The sequence below is a fragment of the Schistocerca nitens genome, chromosome 6 (genome assembly GCF_023898315.1).
Source record: "Schistocerca nitens isolate TAMUIC-IGC-003100 chromosome 6, iqSchNite1.1, whole genome shotgun sequence".
NCBI classification, from domain to species: Eukaryota; Metazoa; Arthropoda; class Insecta; order Orthoptera; family Acrididae; genus Schistocerca; species Schistocerca nitens.
In genome coordinates, this window is record NC_064619.1 from 239460602 (window position 1) to 239479107 (window position 18506).

Consider the following 18506-nt stretch of genomic DNA (forward strand, 5'->3'; position numbering starts at 1 on the left):
AATAAAAAACTTGGGAAATTATTCAAACGCCAAGATCGCATAAATACTGTTTATTAGATAACCAGTTGCAACACACTAAAGGTGCCACCATCGGATCTGTGAAGATATAACGTGACAGGTTTGAGGGAGGGCTTACATGAGTTACATCCTATACGTTACTATTAGTACAGTACCACATACCTGAATGTAGATTAACTTTTATAAACCATTTGGATATAACGACGCATGAGGCAGACCAGATGATATAAACTCATTGTCACAAAACATAAAAAACAACTGCTCTCATAGTCGTTGTTTTCCATAAAATATGTAAAACCGAAGTCACAATATAAAACTATTTGGTACATGACCGCTGTTGACTAACAACGGTCGGCATTACACTTCCCTATTCCGCGCCGGCTTACCTGCCGCGATTCTAGTCGTTCACAACCGGCCACTAGATAGTGCTGTCCCAGCAGTGCACAGACAGTCCCACGGTATAACCACTCATTACTACTACAATACAACTTTACTATTACTGCTAATCAAATACCCACGCAAAGAACACTTTCGCATACTATGCATGCTATGCATACTATACATACTATAAAGTGCGTCAATTACAGAGTAAAAAGATCTGAAGCAAAGGCATTGTCCATATTAGCGCCATACAAAACTACATATTATAATTTACCCTTACTCGTATATGGAAGTCAGGAATTTTCACATAGTGAGCTGTTCATAACACGACTTAGGTACAATGTGACGAGTGATTAAAACCTATATCCTGGGCTTTACCTGTCTGGCTACTACGGTCTTAGGTATTGTAAGCGCTAAAAAAGTACTAACGTGCTATAAAAGGCTCTCACCATCTATACACTGTACTAATAGTAATGTATATAGTGTAACTCACGTAAGCCCTCCCTAAAACCTGTCATGATATATCTTCACAGATCCGATGATGGCACCTTTAGTGTGTTGAAACCGGTTATCCATTAAACAGTATTTAAGCGATCTTGGCTTTTGAATTGTTTCTAAGCGCTACGTGTTCACTGCAAAAAACTTGGGGTTACATACAAAGCTGGTCTCATTCAACTTCGTTCTACTGCAAAAGCGCATAAATACATGACTGTTGATTACCTTAGTGTAGATCGATGTAACAATATGTAGAAAGATTCGTCAACATTTCATAATAATATTTGTAGCATTTTCTTAGTTATTTTTGCTTAAAATCTTATTTCTTCCATAGAACATTAATACGCAACACTGAAATTATTGCAATGGATATTTAATACTAAGCAACTGCCCACTCCGGAGCATCGCAACAGACACCTCCAGCCTCTGGCGCCCTTCTCCTGCTCCTCCCGAGCAACAACTGCCCACTACTGCGCCACTTAACATAAGCCCCTGGTTACACGTACTCTACCTCAGCGATAGCTGCCTCGCAGCGCTCTTTCACACGTACGTCTTTGTAATCGATATATCGCTTTCGCTCTTGGATAATACGTTAAAACTTAAAATTTTCATTACATGTACCTATTTCACGCTCTGTAGCGTCATTGGGCGACTTTTCCATATAAGGATTCCTGTCCCCGATTTGTTGCTCAAGATACACTCTTCAACCCTTCGAAGTTTGCCACAACATTTATGGGACACTCTATATACCCTGTCTGAGTGGCACCGTGTGCCCGCCTATCTGAGCGTTTGGCACTGTGATGTTCGCTTGAGAATTATTATAGTGACGTTAGGCGGAAGAATAACATAGTCCGTGTAATGCACGCCCTCTGTGGTGGCTCGTCATAACCATGTCGGCGCCTCCTTAGACGCCGTCATTGCCATGTAGCGTTCTCTCTGTGCGCGGCTGTGACCCGTACCTTCTGCTGTACACAGCACCTCTTTTTCCTTGCTAGGTAGCAGAATTCCTCTACAGTGAGGTTGGATTTTTCTTTCACAGAAAAAGTCAGTGATCTTGTTGTCGTATTTTACGGATGAAAGAGTGTTTATCACATTTTTACCTAAATCTCATGACCTGGTTCATCGGAATTACACCATCTTCAGCTTTAAAACTAAAATGCGGGATTGATGCTATAACTTAAACGCTGTACACCACCTGATGCAGGTAGTACCGGCAGAAACCGACGGCAAAAGTTAATAAAATACATGTACATTATTTTTCTCATGCCAGGAGCTGGAAATTCTCTCCTAGCTATTCCCAATTGAGAATCTCCCTGTTTTACTGCACACGGGTTGAAATTTGACAGCAATTAGCCCAACCATGAACCAGATCTCTAAACGTCCTTTCCCGGCCGCTATTGCAGAGAATGAATGCCGGGTCGGGGCTCTACCTTGACGCATTCCAGTAGTGGATAATAGTTTTTGAGATGTTTTACTCCAGATCAGAACTTAATTCTGCGTCACTTTTCCCTTCAGTCAACGAGAACGTAAGAAGTTGGATAATGTGTGGCCAAACACAGATTGGGCGGTGATGAGGTATCTCTTTCAACAAGGAACGGAAACCGACGGTGAATCGAGTAACATATTTTGTATCGAGGATTATCTTGCAAAAAGCGGAGGTCATTACAAATGAAAAGAAGAAAAAAATAGCAACTGCAGTGTTTGGTTGGGTGCTATGGAGGAGGGGACCAAACACCTAAGTTATCGGTCCCATCGGATTAGGGAAGGATGGGAAAGAGAGTCGGCCGTGTTCTTTCAAAGAAACCACCCTGGAATCCGCCTGAAGTTATGTGGGGAAATAACGGGAAACCTAAATTACGATGGCCAGACACGGGTTTGAACCGTCGTCCTTCCGAATGCTAGTCCACTGCGCTAACCACTGCGCCACCTCGCTCGGTCAACTGAAGTGGATTGCAAATCTTTGTCTCTTCATTCCTCTCTCCGTCTGTTCCACAGGCTTCACCCCCCCCCCCCCCCTCTATCTCACACTTCGTCTGTATGTATGTGTGTGTGTGTGTGTGAGAGAGAGAGAGAGAGAGAGAGAGAGAGAGAGCCGCCTCTGCCCCCCTCTCTCTCCTCCTTCACCCCTCTCCCTCCCTCTCTCCCTCCCTCCCTCCCTCTCTCCCTCCCTCCCTCCCTCCCTCCCTCCCTCCCTCTCTCCCTCCTTCTCTCCCTCCCTCTATCTCTCTATCTCTATCTCTCTCACTCTCACACTCTCTCTCTATATCTCTCATTCTCACTCTCTCTCTCTCTCTCTCTCTCTCTCTCACACTCACACTCACTCTCTCTCTCTCTCTCTCTTACTCTCTCTCTCTCTCTCTCTCTCTCTCTCTCTCTCAAACAAAATAATCTTAGTTCTATCGCACTTCAGTTACTGTTGATTTCCTCAATTTTTCATTTGTGTCATTGTGTCACGTGTCTCAGATTAAATTTGGAAGACAGGGTAGATTAAAATTTATATTCTGGTGGACACACAGAAAACACACACGAGATTGCAATACAGGACGTCTCCTTTACTTGTCATTGAATGTGGCCGAAGTGCAGTTGTGGTATTCTGTTGGGACGTATACCGTGGGCATCGCAGCGCGCATTCGTTGGGGAGGGGGTGAGATGAGACGAGACGAGCAGACAGCGCCTGGTCGCTACGTATACAGGCGGCCGCAGCAGCAGCAGTCCCCGGCAACTAAGTTGGGCCATCATCGTTGCCTCACAACGGCCCCTGGCTTCCCGAATTCCTTTGGCGGATGAAGCTGCCAAACTATGCAGTAAGCCTCGACGGTTATGGGTTTCCTATACCGGCGCAGGCCGTCAGGGACGTCCGTGCTGTTGACGGCCACCGTCGCCACCTTTGAAAACAGTGACTGCACAGAACACAGTCTGGCCGGCTCCAGTAATTAGTAGTGATGAATGGGATGAAGAGGGTAATGCTTTTACTTCTCATACTAATGACACAAAGCGCTCGACAAAGCAAAAGCAGCACACCTGCAAACATATCTGATCTTAAATTTAAGAACAATCCTTATCACACTAAGAAACTCACTTTATCGCCTACTAAAAATACAACAGCAACAAAAATGAAAGAAGTTGTTTCGAAAGCGCACATCTTCGAATACTTGTGAAACGAAAATCTTCTGCAGGTTAACATTCAGTGCCGTGTTGTTCCAACCAGTTCATTACAGTGTTCTTGGATGCTGCTTGGAAAGCTGTCCACAAGCCGGTGGAGGTTTTACTATCAAAGTGTGTCCCACATCTCCACGGCTGTCTTCCCCCTGAACCGAACATAAGCGTGCTGCATTAGGTTCATATCTGCCAGTACCTCAGGCCATTCCGTGCAGCAGATTCCTACCTCTTTGACGAAGGCTGTCACTAGTTAAGCACGGTGTGCTCATAGTTCGTCGTCTTGAACCACTCACGGAAATTTCGACTGCAGCGCCGCAGAATTGCTTTGAGGATCCTGTCCCAGTAGTTCGCACCCCCTCACGTTACCTATGTTAGCGCTGAGAGGCGTTCGAAATTCCAATCGAGACTGACTCACCACCCAGCTCAATTCGTTGGACTGCATGCCTGAGTGTCCCATAGCCAGGTCTACAGTCTTCTGCAACGATCGTCATAAAACGACACACGTAGTTTCAACTAGTCTCCATTCGAGGTGCACTCTTAACATACATTTCCCTCCGTCGAAGGTTCGAGGCCTCCCTTGGGCATGGTTGTGTGTGTTGTCTTTAGCATAAGTCAGTTTAAGTTAGATTAAGTAGTGCGTAAGCCTAGGGACCGATGACCTCAGCAGTTTGGTCCTATAGGAACTTATCACAAATTTCCAAATTACATACTTTTTCGCCCATACCAGTGCTGGCGCCGGTTCTAGGCGCTGCAGTCCGGAACCGCGCTGCTGCTACGGTCGCAGGTTCGAATCCTGCCGCGGGCATGGATGTGTCTGATGTCCTTAGGTTAGTTAGGTTTAAGTAGTTCTATGTCTAGGGGACTGATGACCTCAGATGTTAAATCCCATAGTGCTTAGAGCCATTTTTTGAACTAGTGCTGGGGGGGCTCAATTCTACTGTTGGCAGTAACAGACTCCTCGAGCTCTCATTGATCTTTTGAAGACGGCTACAGGAAGCCGTACCGAGGTGATGTTGCGCCAGTGGCAGAAATTCTACAGCTGCACTCGCCCCCCCCCCCCACCCCCCACCCCCTCCCCCCTCAAATCTTTCTACACAGCTTTACGAAATTTTGTAATTTGTATGATAGATCTAACATGAATTAAACGTTATTGAAAAGCATTATTTAAATGAACTATTTAGATGAAAAATACCGCAAATAATAAATTACATGTATCAATGGTAAATGCATTATAAATTATAAAAATTTTCTAAAAATATTGAAAGTATAACGAAGTCTACGTCTTATTGTTCATGACAGCTACTCTACATTGACTATAGTGTGATAGGTAACATAGAACGATTTTACTTGCTCCTTTTAAGTTTTTAACAGTGCATATATTATTAATTGGAAATAAAAGAAAAAGTGTTATATTTTACTGTTTAAAACACATTCCTTTTCAAGAATTATGTTTTTTAATAATTTTTCCATTTCCTTGCTTTAAGTGAAGCAAATTTAGCGGCCGTATTATATTCTGTCGAGAAGATAGTTGAATTTGACTGTTTGCTTCACCTACACTGACCATAAATTTTTTGAACCAGTGCTGGGGGGCTGAATTGTACTGTTGATCTTTAATTTTCTGAACCTGGGCTGACGAAATGATGTCATCAGTGACATAGTCATAAATATCCTTACATCTATTTCGATGTTTGGATAAGTATTTCGTAACCCACATTGTGAAGAAAACATCAGAATAGCCAAGCGGGAAGCTGTCATTGCTCTTCTTAAGCTCTTTCTGCTGTAATTGAAAGCCACTGTTCCGTTAACTAGGTCAATATCAACATTTTGCTATATGTGTCATCAAAATCCGCTGCATATTTTCAAAACAAGGTATCGAGCTCTCATTTAAGGGGGTCCTCACAGGAAATTAGAATGAGACGAAACCGTGTGTCATACGTGAGATCTGTTTCCAATTTCACTTATTATTCTGTCAAATACTCTGAAGCACTTTACCTTAAGTAATTTCACTGCGGTGATCACTTGAAAGAAATCTGCAAAAATAGAAAGCTTTCGGCCTAGTAGCATATTTACTTCAGCACTTTGTGAGCCCACAATACCGTAGCGACATTTCTTTACGACAGTACTTGGGTGAAGTGATCCTGTGAGATCACCGTGCGTTTACAGTCAAGGGCTGAGGGAGAGGTTTCTTCTCGAAGGCGGAAGACAGGAACTTATAATTCACATACTTGTACCAGTTAGTTCTTAAATCGTTTTTCTTTATTTTTCGGTGAGTTTTTGCGACATTTGTGTACCTGCGCCATTGACGGGAGCCATTTCGCGATAACCTCGGTACGGAACTTCGGTTACCTATTGCCTAGGTAGACACAGCCCATCCTATGGCCTTAAAAAAGGCCCCAAAAAGTTTTGTAACATTCTCCTTTGAGGCTTGAGGACAGATTGAACAGGCACCACAAGTCACGGTGTTCTGATTACGATTAGAGACACAGCGCCCTCTTTCTGATACTGCAGCTTTACTTTTAGCACCATTATACACGTGACAGTACGAAAGGACTTCTTGTGGTCAGAAGAGTATTGCCGAAGAGATTTCAATTCAAAAAATACGAACTCTAAGTCATGAAGGTAGTGCAGAACTACACTGACGGGCTGCAGTCTGGAACCGCGAGACCGCTACGGTCGCAGGTTCGAATCCTGCCTCGGGCATGGATGTGTGTGACGTCCTTAGGTTAGTTAGGTTTAACTAGTTCTAAGTTCTAGGGGACTAATGACCTCAGCAGTTGAGTCCCATAGTGCTCAGAGTCATTTGAACCATTTTTTACACTGACGGAAAAAAGTCGCAACACCAATACCAACAAGCAGTTTCCTTTAAAAACACTCTGTAACGGTCATGAGAGTTAGTTAACTTTGAGATTGGACGTGGTGAGTTGATGCTAGTCAAGATTTCCTTTAAGGCGATAAAGGCGCCATTATCAGCACCGCATTGAGCTGGAACGAGATCATATAATACGGCTACGAGAAGATGAATGTCTCCTTTGCGATAATGCAGGAAGACTTTGCAGGGAGGTAGTCACTGTATATGCTTGCTGGAAGCAGTGGTCACGAGAATGTACGGTCGCAAAAAAAAAAAAAAAAACGGACAACGGACAGCGCCGTTGCACTACCGAGAGGGAAGACCATCGTGCTCGGATTATTGCTGTGACGCATCGTACTGCATCTGCAGCAGCAACATGAACAGCAGTTGCTACCACAGTGACACAATGAACTGTTACAAAAGGGTTACTTGAAGTACAGCTCCGGGCCAGACGCCCTGCAGCGTGCATCCCGCTGACCCCAAACCACTGCCATTTACCACTTCAGCGGTGTCAAGTGTGAGGGCGGGGTGGAAGTCTGTTGTGTTTTCTGATGAACGTTGGTTCTGCCTCGGTGCCAATGACGGCCGTTTGTTGGTTAGAACGAGGACGGTTGTGGGTCTGAAGCCAACCTCTCTGTGTGCTAGGCACACTGGACCTACATCTGGAGTTATGGTCTGGTTTGCGATTTTATATAACCGCAGGACCATTCCCACGCTCCCTGACTGCAAATGTGCACAGGACCATTCCCACGCTCCCTGACTGCAAATGTGCACAGGACCATTCCCACGCTCCCTGACTGCAAATGTGCACAGGACCATTCCCACGCTCCCTGACTGCAAATGTGCACGTCAGTCTGGTGATCCAACCTGTCGTGTTGCCTTTCATGTGTAACATTACAGGATGTGTTTTCCAACAGCATAACACTCTCCCACATACCGCTGTTGTAACCCAACGTGTTGTACAGGGACGCACGGTTTGAGGCGCCATGTCACGTATAGCGCGGCCCCTCCCTCCGGAGGTTAGAGTCCTCCCTCGGGCATGAATGTGTGTGTTGTTCTTACCATAAAATAGGTTAAGTTAATGTAAGTAGTGTGTAAGTCTAGGGACCGATGACTTCAGCAGTTTGGTCCCTTAGGAATTCACACGTTTGAACATTTTGTTGTACAGACTGTCTGTATGTTGACTTGGGCTGCTCGATCACCAGATCAGTCTCCAATCAATCTCAAATGGGTCAAAAATGGTTCAAATGGCTCTAAGCGCTATGGGACTTAACATCTGAGGTCATCAGTCCCCTAGACTTAGAACTAATTAAACCTGACTAACCTAAGGACATCACACACATCCATGCCCGAGGCAGGATTCGAACCTGCGACCTCAGTAGCAGCGCGGTTCCGGGCTGAAGCGCCTAGAACCTCTCTGCCACAGCGGCCCGCCACATCATCGGACGACAAATCCAGCGTCATCCACAAACGACATTAACCGTCCCTGTATTGACCGACCAGGTGCATTTAACTCCATTCCACAAACTGACATCCGGCACCTATACAACACAATGCATGCACGTTTGCATGCTTGAATCCAACATTCTGGCGGTTAAATCGGTTAATGATGTACCAGCATTTCACATTAGCAAAAGCTTATATCTCGCTTACATTAATGTGTGATCGTGAAATGTTAATCACTTCATTGTGTTTCCTAGACAAATGTATTCACGAAATTTCAATACACTACATTAATTATAGTTTGGTGTTGTGATTTTTTTCTGTCAGTGTATTTTTGTCCAGATTTCATTTACATTGCTCCTACATTGTCCGTTATGCTTGACATCAGTTCGTTCTACAACAATCTTATTTTTCTTTTTACTAAATGGACATCGTTTTTTACACCCGCTGTGCTCAATATTGTCTTATTGTCTCCTTTTCTTTCGACGAGAACAGGAAGGTGATAGGAGACAATCTTGCCGGATTTAGTGATAGTGGCTCTATGCAGCACTACTGAACGAGCTAGCGAGTTGCTATGTATTGGAACGTAGTTGTCACTAAACACCTATTAAGAAACGCCGTTCAAGCAAGGCAGCTTGGTTCTTACAAAAAACGTTAAAGCGACTGTTGGAGAGAAACGGCGGAGGACATGGCCTTTCTGTCAGCGCAGCGGTGCTGTTGAAAGGCGGAGTTCCGTTATCGTGTCTAACGTGAGGTTGCCGCACAGTGCCCGTCCTCTAGCTGCGCCACGCAAGTCTGTCTGCGAGCATAGAGACAGGTGCCATTTATGCTGTTATAGGCCAGCCACCGTCTGGTGATTCTATAGGGACTCCAGAGCCAAGCTTTAGTCGAATACACAAAATCGAATTATTGCTTTTCTCATTTAGTCATATAGATCGGTCAAACACGTAAGACTGTAACCATTGGGAAACAGGTTATCAGCCATAAAGAAAGAATTACAGAACGCAAGGTTTCTTATTATTATCTGCCAAAGGATGGTACTATTCTGTTACTTCATCTCTTCGAAGGAAAGTAACAAAAAATGGTTCAAATGGCTCTGAGCACTATGGGACTCAACTGCTGTGGTTATCAGTCCCCTAGAACTTAGAACTACTTAAACCTAACTAACCTAAGGACATCACACACATCCATGCCCGAGGCAGGATTCGAACCTGCGACCGTAGCAGTCGCACGGTTCCGGACTGCGCGCCTAGAACCGCGAGACCACCGCGGCCGACAGGAAAGTAACAGGGAAGTGTCAAGAACGCTTTGCAGAATTACGCTGTTTGCAAGTTTATGAAACTCTTCTTGACTCGCTCTGGCATTATAACTCCTTTCATTGCTCCCACCTCTTTCATTCATGACAGTTTTATACAATCCATTAAGCGCTGTAAATCGCACAAGGGAAACTAACGTCTGATGAATTTCCGGTATCTAGAACAGGAGGTATTGAGCATACATAGTAGTTAACAGTCTCAGATATCTTACGTTTGATCTGTATCACTTGCTGTGGGATAGGTTACTGAAAGACAAAATGTTACCACTACCGCAGTCACATTCCATACTGTTCATATGGCTCGAAAATTAAATAAAACACATGGGAGACCACCTGCAGTCTTAGGAATCAGTGCAGTTAATAAAGGAACACAGCTGTATGAAACTGGGTCGTTGTACATACGAGTATTAACGGAACATTCCCACTGATTACAGATTACCCAAAAGCACGTATATGGGCTTTGTAGGCTCTTTTCTGGCATGTTAAACTTCTGTTGGATGAATGTATATTCGGTATCCAGTAACATCTGCGAATTATGCTTACGTAACATTGGCCAAAACATGGAAATGACACTGATGTCGTCAAAGAGACAAAAACGGCTGCACATTACAGTTCACACTGGACATGCTGAGATACTATTTTTCCAAACAGCTTTACGCAAGTGTACCACTTTCGTATAAGAACTGACACATGCACCGGCCAGTATGTGCCTGGCCGAATAACGGCTGTCGTCTTTGTCAGCGGTGTTTGCTCGACGCTATAGTCTACCTTAAATTAGTTGTCATTTGACGTTTACGTTCCGAGGTTACGAGTACTGTCTGCAGGCAACCACCACAGCGCTCGTTACATGCAGCGACACGAAATCGCTTCAAAGTCTGTATCTCCTACAAAGATACTAAGTTCACGTATCATATGGAAGTCTGTAGCGTCTCTACAGTAGTCAAAATTCTGTTCTTAATTTTAAGTTGACCCGGAGTTCTGCTATTTTTTTTTTAACTCAAGAAGTTTTTCTGCCTGGGAAACAATTTGCAACTTACCATGCCATATCCTAAAACTGTTGACCTCATCAAACACACCTTTTTCGGTTTTTACCAAAATGTCTCACGCAGCAACATATCTTTCCACAGTTTGATGTCGCATTGCATTTGCTATCTAAAGGCTTCGAAAAAATGCTTTTTTCAATACTTAAGTACGAAGTTTAAAGAGTCTACTTCTAAAAAATTACATATAGTATAAATATATATAGTGCCTTTAAGACTGTCAAAAATCAGTCCGTAATTTCAGTTATCACCGGAGTTATTACGATATTTCTTGAAATAGGGGAAATTTTCTTGTCGAAAAAGTTTGTTTCTCGAGTATTGGCAGGTACAATGCTGGAAGCAGCACCTCAGTGGGACAACGGCAGGTTCCAATAAACGTTGCTTTGCTGGCGAAAGCAGCCCATCCGGCTTGCTGCCAAATGTGAAACAATGTAAAGAGAGCTGTAGTTAACATTTGCTTTAAGAAGTACAGCAACCAGCCGCATTTTTTATGGATTTTTGTTTGTACTGATACGTTTTTCGGACCTTCCCCCATCTTCAGTTGGCGTAATACATATTGAAATCTTCAGTTAGCACATCGTTAAAAACATCGACTGCCATGTGGATGATGCAGCTGCCATGTGCGAATTGACAATTTTGTTTCGCAACTACATTTTGCGAGTTGTATATTTACAATACAGTACTTGTTAGATCCACTTACTATCTACTTTGCTTTATGTTGCTCCAATTTTCTGCATTTATAACCATTACACGAACACTTTTTCTTTATATGACGTTCGGAAACTGCGCAATATTCGCCATGTTCCCGAGAGAGGCGTTTGTTCACATCGAAAAATTATGTGTGTCGCCACATTTACATATCGCTTCCAACTTCTGAAAGTACTATTGAAGTGAGCTGGGTATATATATTAAATATTTTTAATCTATGCTTCTGAATGATTAACAAAATAGGCATTGCTCAGCATGCTAGTAGCAACTGTTGCGCATGGTTGTTTATTCCTTTCAGAACCGGTAAGCAAAATGTAACTCTGGCCGTAGGCATAATTTTCCTGTGTAAACGGACACGTAAATCGGCATCATGGCGGATTCTGCGCCTTTTCTGTACGTCATAGAAAGTAAAAAATTTTGTGCCTCCATTAAAAATGCGGAAAATCGGAGCAACAACAGCCAGAATAGAAATTAAGTGCGTGTAACGAATATTAAATTATAAATACACAACTAGGTATGTGTACCTGTTATTACACACAGCATAGCTTCAGCATCCAAAGTACAATCGATGTCTTTAAAGATGTGCTAACTGAAGATTTAATTATGTATTACGCCAACTGAAGACTGGCGAAAGTCCAAAGCGGGTGTTGGCACAAATATAAGTATACGAAGTAGCTAGTTGCTGGGTTCCTTAAAGTAATATAATCCACAGCCATGGAACTCAACAAAAAGTAAAATCGATAAAATGTGAGGGGCATTCAATAAGTAACGCAACATTATTTTCCTGACACCTGGTTGGCTTGACACCTGGTTGGTTTGACACCTGGTTGGGTTTAGTCAGGATTCCAATATACCTGATTACTCTGCACTCGTTTGGCTACAAAACGATATTTTTTCAACATAATCTCCTTCAATGCGACAACCGTACGCCACACTGTTGTGAGGGTCTGTATGCCCGCATGGTAACACTCTACCAGTCGACGCCGGAGCCAACGTCTTGCTGCATCAGTAACCACACCATCACCCACTTATTGCTTCCCGTGGAGTGCGTCCTTCATTCGGTCAGACGGATGGAAGTCCGGCTGTAGGTTGGGTGAGGAAGAACAGTCCAATGACGTTTTGTTTTGAGAGCCCCTCTCGGGTACGTAGACTTGTGTGAGGCCTTGCATTGTCATGGTGGTGGTACATCTACATCTAAATCTACATGATTACTCTGCAATTCACATTTAAGTGCTTGGCAGACGGTTCATCGAACCACATTCATACTATCTCTCTACCATTCCACTCCCGAACAGCGCGCGGGAACAACGAACACCTAAACCTTTCTGTTCGAGCTCTGATTTCTCTTATTTTATTTAGATGATCATTCCTACCTATGTAGGTTGGGCTCAACAAAATATTTTCGCATTCGGAAGAGAAAGTTGCTGACTGAAATTTCGTAAATAGATCTCGCCGCGACGAAAAACGTCTGTGCTTTAAGTACTTCCAACCCAACTCGCGTATCATATCTGCCACACTCTCCCCAATTACGTGACAATACCAAACGAGCTGCCCTTTTTTGCACCCTTTCGATGTCCTCCGTCAATCCCACCTGGTAAGGATCCCACACCGCGCAGCACTATTCTAACAGAAGACGAACGAGTGTAGCGTAAGCTGTCTCTTTAGTGGACTTGTTGCATCTTCTAAGTGTCCTGCCAATGAAACGCAACCTTTGGTTCGCCTTCCCCACAATATTATCTATGTGGTCTTTCCAGCTGAAGTTGTTCGTAATTTTAACACCCAGGTACTTAGTTGAATTGACAGCCTAGAGAATTGTACTATTTATCGAGTAATCGAATTCCAACGGATTTCTTTTGGAACTCATGTGGATCACCTCACACGTTTCGTTATTTAGCGTCAACTGCCACCTGCCACACCATACAGCAATCTTTTCTAAATCGTTTCGCAACTGATGCTGGTCTTCGGATGACCTTACTAGACGGTAAATTACAGCATCATCTGCGAACAACCTAAGAGAACTGCTCAGATCGTCACCCAGGTCATTTATATAGATCAGGAACAGCAGAGGTCCCAGGACGCTTCCCTGGGGAACACCTGATATCACTTCAATTTTACTCGATGATTTGCCGTCTATTACTACGAACTGCGACCTTCCTGACAGGAAACTACGAATCCAGTCGCACAACTGAGACGATACCCCATAGGCCCGCAGCTTGATTAGAGGTATCTTGTGAGGAACGGTGTCAGAAGCTTTCCGGAAATCCTATGGGACCAAACTGCTGAGGTCATCGGTCCCTAGGCTTACACACTAGTTAATGCAACGTAAACTAACTTACGCTAAGGACAACACACACACACCCACGTCTGAGAGAGGACTCGAACCTCCGACGGGGGGAGCCGTGCAAACCGTGGGAAGGCTCCTAAAACCGCTCGGCTACCCCACGCGGCCGCATTGTCATGGAGACGGAGAAGTTCGTTTGCTTTTTCGTGGCTACGAACACACTGAAGTCGTTTCTTCAATTTCCTAATAGTAGCACAATACACTTCAGAGTTGATCGTTGCACCATGAGGGAGGACATCAAATAGAATAACCCCTTCCGACTCCCAGACGACCGTGGGCTTGACTTTACCGGTTCAGGGTGCGGCTTTGAACTTTTTCTTCAAAGGAGAGGTGGTGTGGCGCGACCAATTGACTGCCGTTTTGAGTCTGGTTCGAGTGATGAACCAATGTTTCATGGCCTATGAGGATGTTCGACAACAAATTATCACAGGCAATCTCGTATAACGCAAGCAATTCTGCACAGATGGTCCTTCGTTCCTTTAATTGGTATTCTGTTAGACGGCGACGAACCCAATAGGCACACATCTTTGAGTACGATGAACGAGTGTGTCAGCACTATCAACAGATGTTCAAATGGCTCTAAGCACTATTGGACTTAACATCTGAGCTCATCAGTCCCCTATACTTAGAACTACTTAAACCTAACTAACCTAGGGACATCGCACACATCCGTGCCCGAGGTAGGATTCGATCCTGCGACCGCAGCAGCAGCGCGGTTCCGGACTGAAGCACCTAGAACCGCTCGGCCACAGTGGCCGCCACTACCAACAGAAACGTCCAGTTGTGCAGCGAGGTGTTTGACTGTGATCCATCGATCAACTCGAATGAGATTGTCCGCACTTTCCAACACATTGCACGAGTCACAGCTGTTAGCGGCAGGCCGCAACGCGGGAGATATGATAGGTTTGTGTGACCTTGTTGCGATGATAACGGACGCCTCGTCCAACGACTTACTGGGTTTTTGTTCACTGTCAGGTCTCCTAGATGTGCTGCAATCGCTTACGAATATCTGCGATGCCCTGGTTTTACGCCAAAGGAATCTCAATGGCACCCCTCTGCTCTGAATGCATCTCCGCTGCAGACGCCGTTTAGAAGGTTACGCATCGCACCGCCAGCTGTCGGAACTTCATGAATCTATAGGGACTGAAGCGAGAATATTCCACAATGTTCCGCAAAACATTCCATATTTTTTCAGCCGAAACTGACGAAGACGGAAGGACGTGTTGCATTACTTATTTTACGCCCCTCATAATACAGTTGACAATTTTTTTTTGTCAATGCAACCATTTTTTGGCAACTCTCGTATACTGAGATCGAAAAGAAGTTTCACTCTGCCGGTGTTTTCAGAGGTCTCTGGAAGGGGCAGCTAGATGTGGTGACGAGGGCAGCCGGCTGTCCTCACGGCGGCGTCTCCAGTTGACGGATAAGCACGTAATGGCAGCATAATTACGCTGCAGCCGTTAGGGGTGGTAGGGTGGGAGAACGCGCCAGTTAACGATACCATCAATCATCCGCACACGAGATGCCAATTGTGCTCTTACCCAGTACTAGAAACGATTATCTCCATCTGAACCATCTGAAAGAGAGAGTTTTGTAAACAGTGATTGATTTTGCAATTATCGACGACTCTCGTGAGCAGGCAAACATTGCGCAGGTGACATCGGTTTCTCCTCCTCCTCCTCCTGTTGTTGTTGTTGTTGTTGTTTTTGCTGTTGTAATGCTGCGTTAAACGAGTATTAATGACGCCTGTCCTCAAAGCACATGAAGCGAAATTCACACCACATGCTAAAACAAGAAATGAGGCACGAAAAACTCAAAAACGTTTATTTCCTATTGGTAGCTAAGTTTCAAAATCTGGATAATGTCACTATTCTTAAGGTCTAGAACTTTACCTGGCCTTTACCGAGACTTTCATGTCCATAAATATCTGTGCATAAGGGAAAAAAGTTAAATTATGTGCTTGTGAGATCTCGCACTAAATCGTTTATCGCCCTGTAACAGCGTGTGCCAGTTTTAAGGTCTATCAAGTAAGAGCAAACCACGAAAAGTAAAAATGTGGACTTTTAATAATCTTTCTGAGACTAGAAGCTCCTGTTGCCGCTTCTTCGTGCATGCTAATTAAATTATAATCATTATTTTTAAATTCTTCCTTCCGCTAAAGCAAGAAACATTTCGTTTTTCAGAATTCGGAGTTGTATAAAACCAACATTTAACTTACAAACACGAAAAAGCAACAACAGAAAGCTTCCAGCGCCATGTCAAGTATTTCTCACTAAGCCTTATAATAAATTCAAAAACAGAGAAAACAAAACTGGTCTTTATAGATTAACCATGGGAACCATAGGTGGAGGACATCTTTTCTTTCATTTTCCCCCTTACGATGTCACCTGTCTACAAAAGTAAGCATGTTTCGTTGCAGCTCCTATAAGAAAATTAAAAAAGTACTTTTATTACGGTCTTTCCGAATCCCGAGCAATAAATGCTGCGTGCTGTTCTCGAATTCATCTTTACTTGTGGTGATAATGCGAGAAGATACAACCCAATAATCCTTGGAGCTATTTCTAACAACGTTTATAGTAGTCGGGACTCAAAATTCTTATATTTCAGTTTTTGATGACAAAACATTCACCCCCTACTAGATGAAAATCTCCCATGGAAAATTAGAGAAAACTTTGACATCAGTGGGAATGTTACATGCAGTTGGCACAGTCGTGTCTGTTGGGATTGATTCCCAAAGTAAGAAAAATGTGGATAAAAATTATGAAAGATACAGACCGCAAATTTATTACTTCTGTTTGTTTTTCTATTTAGACACCATCATTCCGTACCAGCCCCTTAGGTACAATCTGGTTTCTCGCTGAGTTGGCTACATCATTTTTCTACTTATTATGTGGACAGCTCGACTCGCCAGTTCCTTAGTTGGTGCGATTGGAGATCTCACACGTTGTCCTTGCCTCACCGTCGCTCGCTGCAGCGCGTGAGTTTACCTGCTAAACGTTGTGTGCACGAACGATACGTTCAAGTCGCTAAAACCCCAAAACCATGTCGCCTGTCGGATCTAATGCGAAAAATTAAGGTCACACACAATTTTTCATACCGTGACAACATTTCTCTTAAGACCTCTCCATGTAATTTTGACACCAGAATTATACCCAGCTTGCCCGCGAAAGGCAAAGGTCCCGAGTTCGAGTCTCGGTCCGGCACACAGTTTTAATATGCCAGGAAGTTTCATATCAGCACAAACTCCGCTGCAGAGTGAAAATCTCATTCTGGAAATCTTTGGGTGTCCAGTCAGCTAATGATTCCGCTTCATGTAGAAAATTTCGACGATCGACGTAATCACTTAAACAATCATCCATTCGTGGTGCCTTTACGTGTTCATTTTTGTAGTTCGGTGCTGTCCCATCTAATATGGATTCCAAAAACCAGTGCTGTATTCTGATGTATATTCCACGAGTGTGTTTCATGCAACCTGACTAGTGCATTTTTTTCGTTATACATTCAAGCTGCAGACGAACATTCTACCACAGAGTCACCAAGTCTGTGAAAATATAATCTTCCTTTAGGATATTAAAGACATTCGAAATACTCCAAAATCAATTTTCTCGAGAATTTTGGTGCAATGCTGGCCACTAAAACTTCAAAAGATGAAGGTGGCGTGCAACAAGCACGAAATTGGCATGAAGTGTACCTGACGACAGGATATGCAAAAGAGTAGCATTTCAGCGCAATCGCATAGTGTATGTAGGCGTAATGCCATGTACATTCTCTACATAAAGAATGATCATGCATTGGGTTTCTCATTGAGAAATCACATGTGAATGTGCAACGACATTGTTGCTCGTGTTGAACAGAATCCTAACATCAACACGGCCCCAATATGCAATCAATGGCTTCAGCAGGCCAGTACTCAACGCACTCAAGAATCTTAACAACTTTACGCGACTAGCGCCCGAAAGAACACGTATTGTTACCTGGACAGTACAGGATCCTGAAGTCTTGTCACGTACCTGGGATCAGCAAACTGACGTGTTTTCGACAAGTCATGTATCCACGGGGACAGAGTGACGACGTCTGGAACACCGTGGACTCTAAGATGGCATCCATTGTTACTTCTTTACATGATGGGGCAGCAGAGACAGGTACGCTGACAGTGGTTCCCCCAACGACACAGGACTGCATTCGTCGTCAACGGGCCCTAAACGTGGCATGATGGCATGGGATACCACTAGATACGCAATGCGATAAATTCAGTTTCACATGGAGTGTAATTTTGACAGTAGCCAATAAATGCTGATATGTTAAAACCCGTGGCTGTATCCTGTCTTCGAAGTCTTCGTAACTTTACCGTTCAACAATATAAAGCACGGTAAAGTTCAACAATATAAAGCACGGTAAAGTTACGAAGACTTCAAAGACAGGATACAGCCACGGGTTTTAACACATCAACATGATTTACCGTTCAACAATATAAAGCAAGAAAGTAGATGAAGATGAAATGGGAGATACGATACTGCGCGAAGAGTTTGACAGAGCACTGAAAGACCTGAGTCGAAACAAGGCCCCGGGAATAGACAACATTCCGTTAGAACTACTGACGGCATTACGAGAGCCATTCCCGACAAAACTCTACCATCTGGTGAGCAAGATGTATGAGACAGGCGAAATACCCTCAGACTTCAACAAGAATATAACAATTCCAATCCCAAAGAAAGCAGGTGCTGACAGATGTGAAAATTACCGAACAATCAGTTTAAT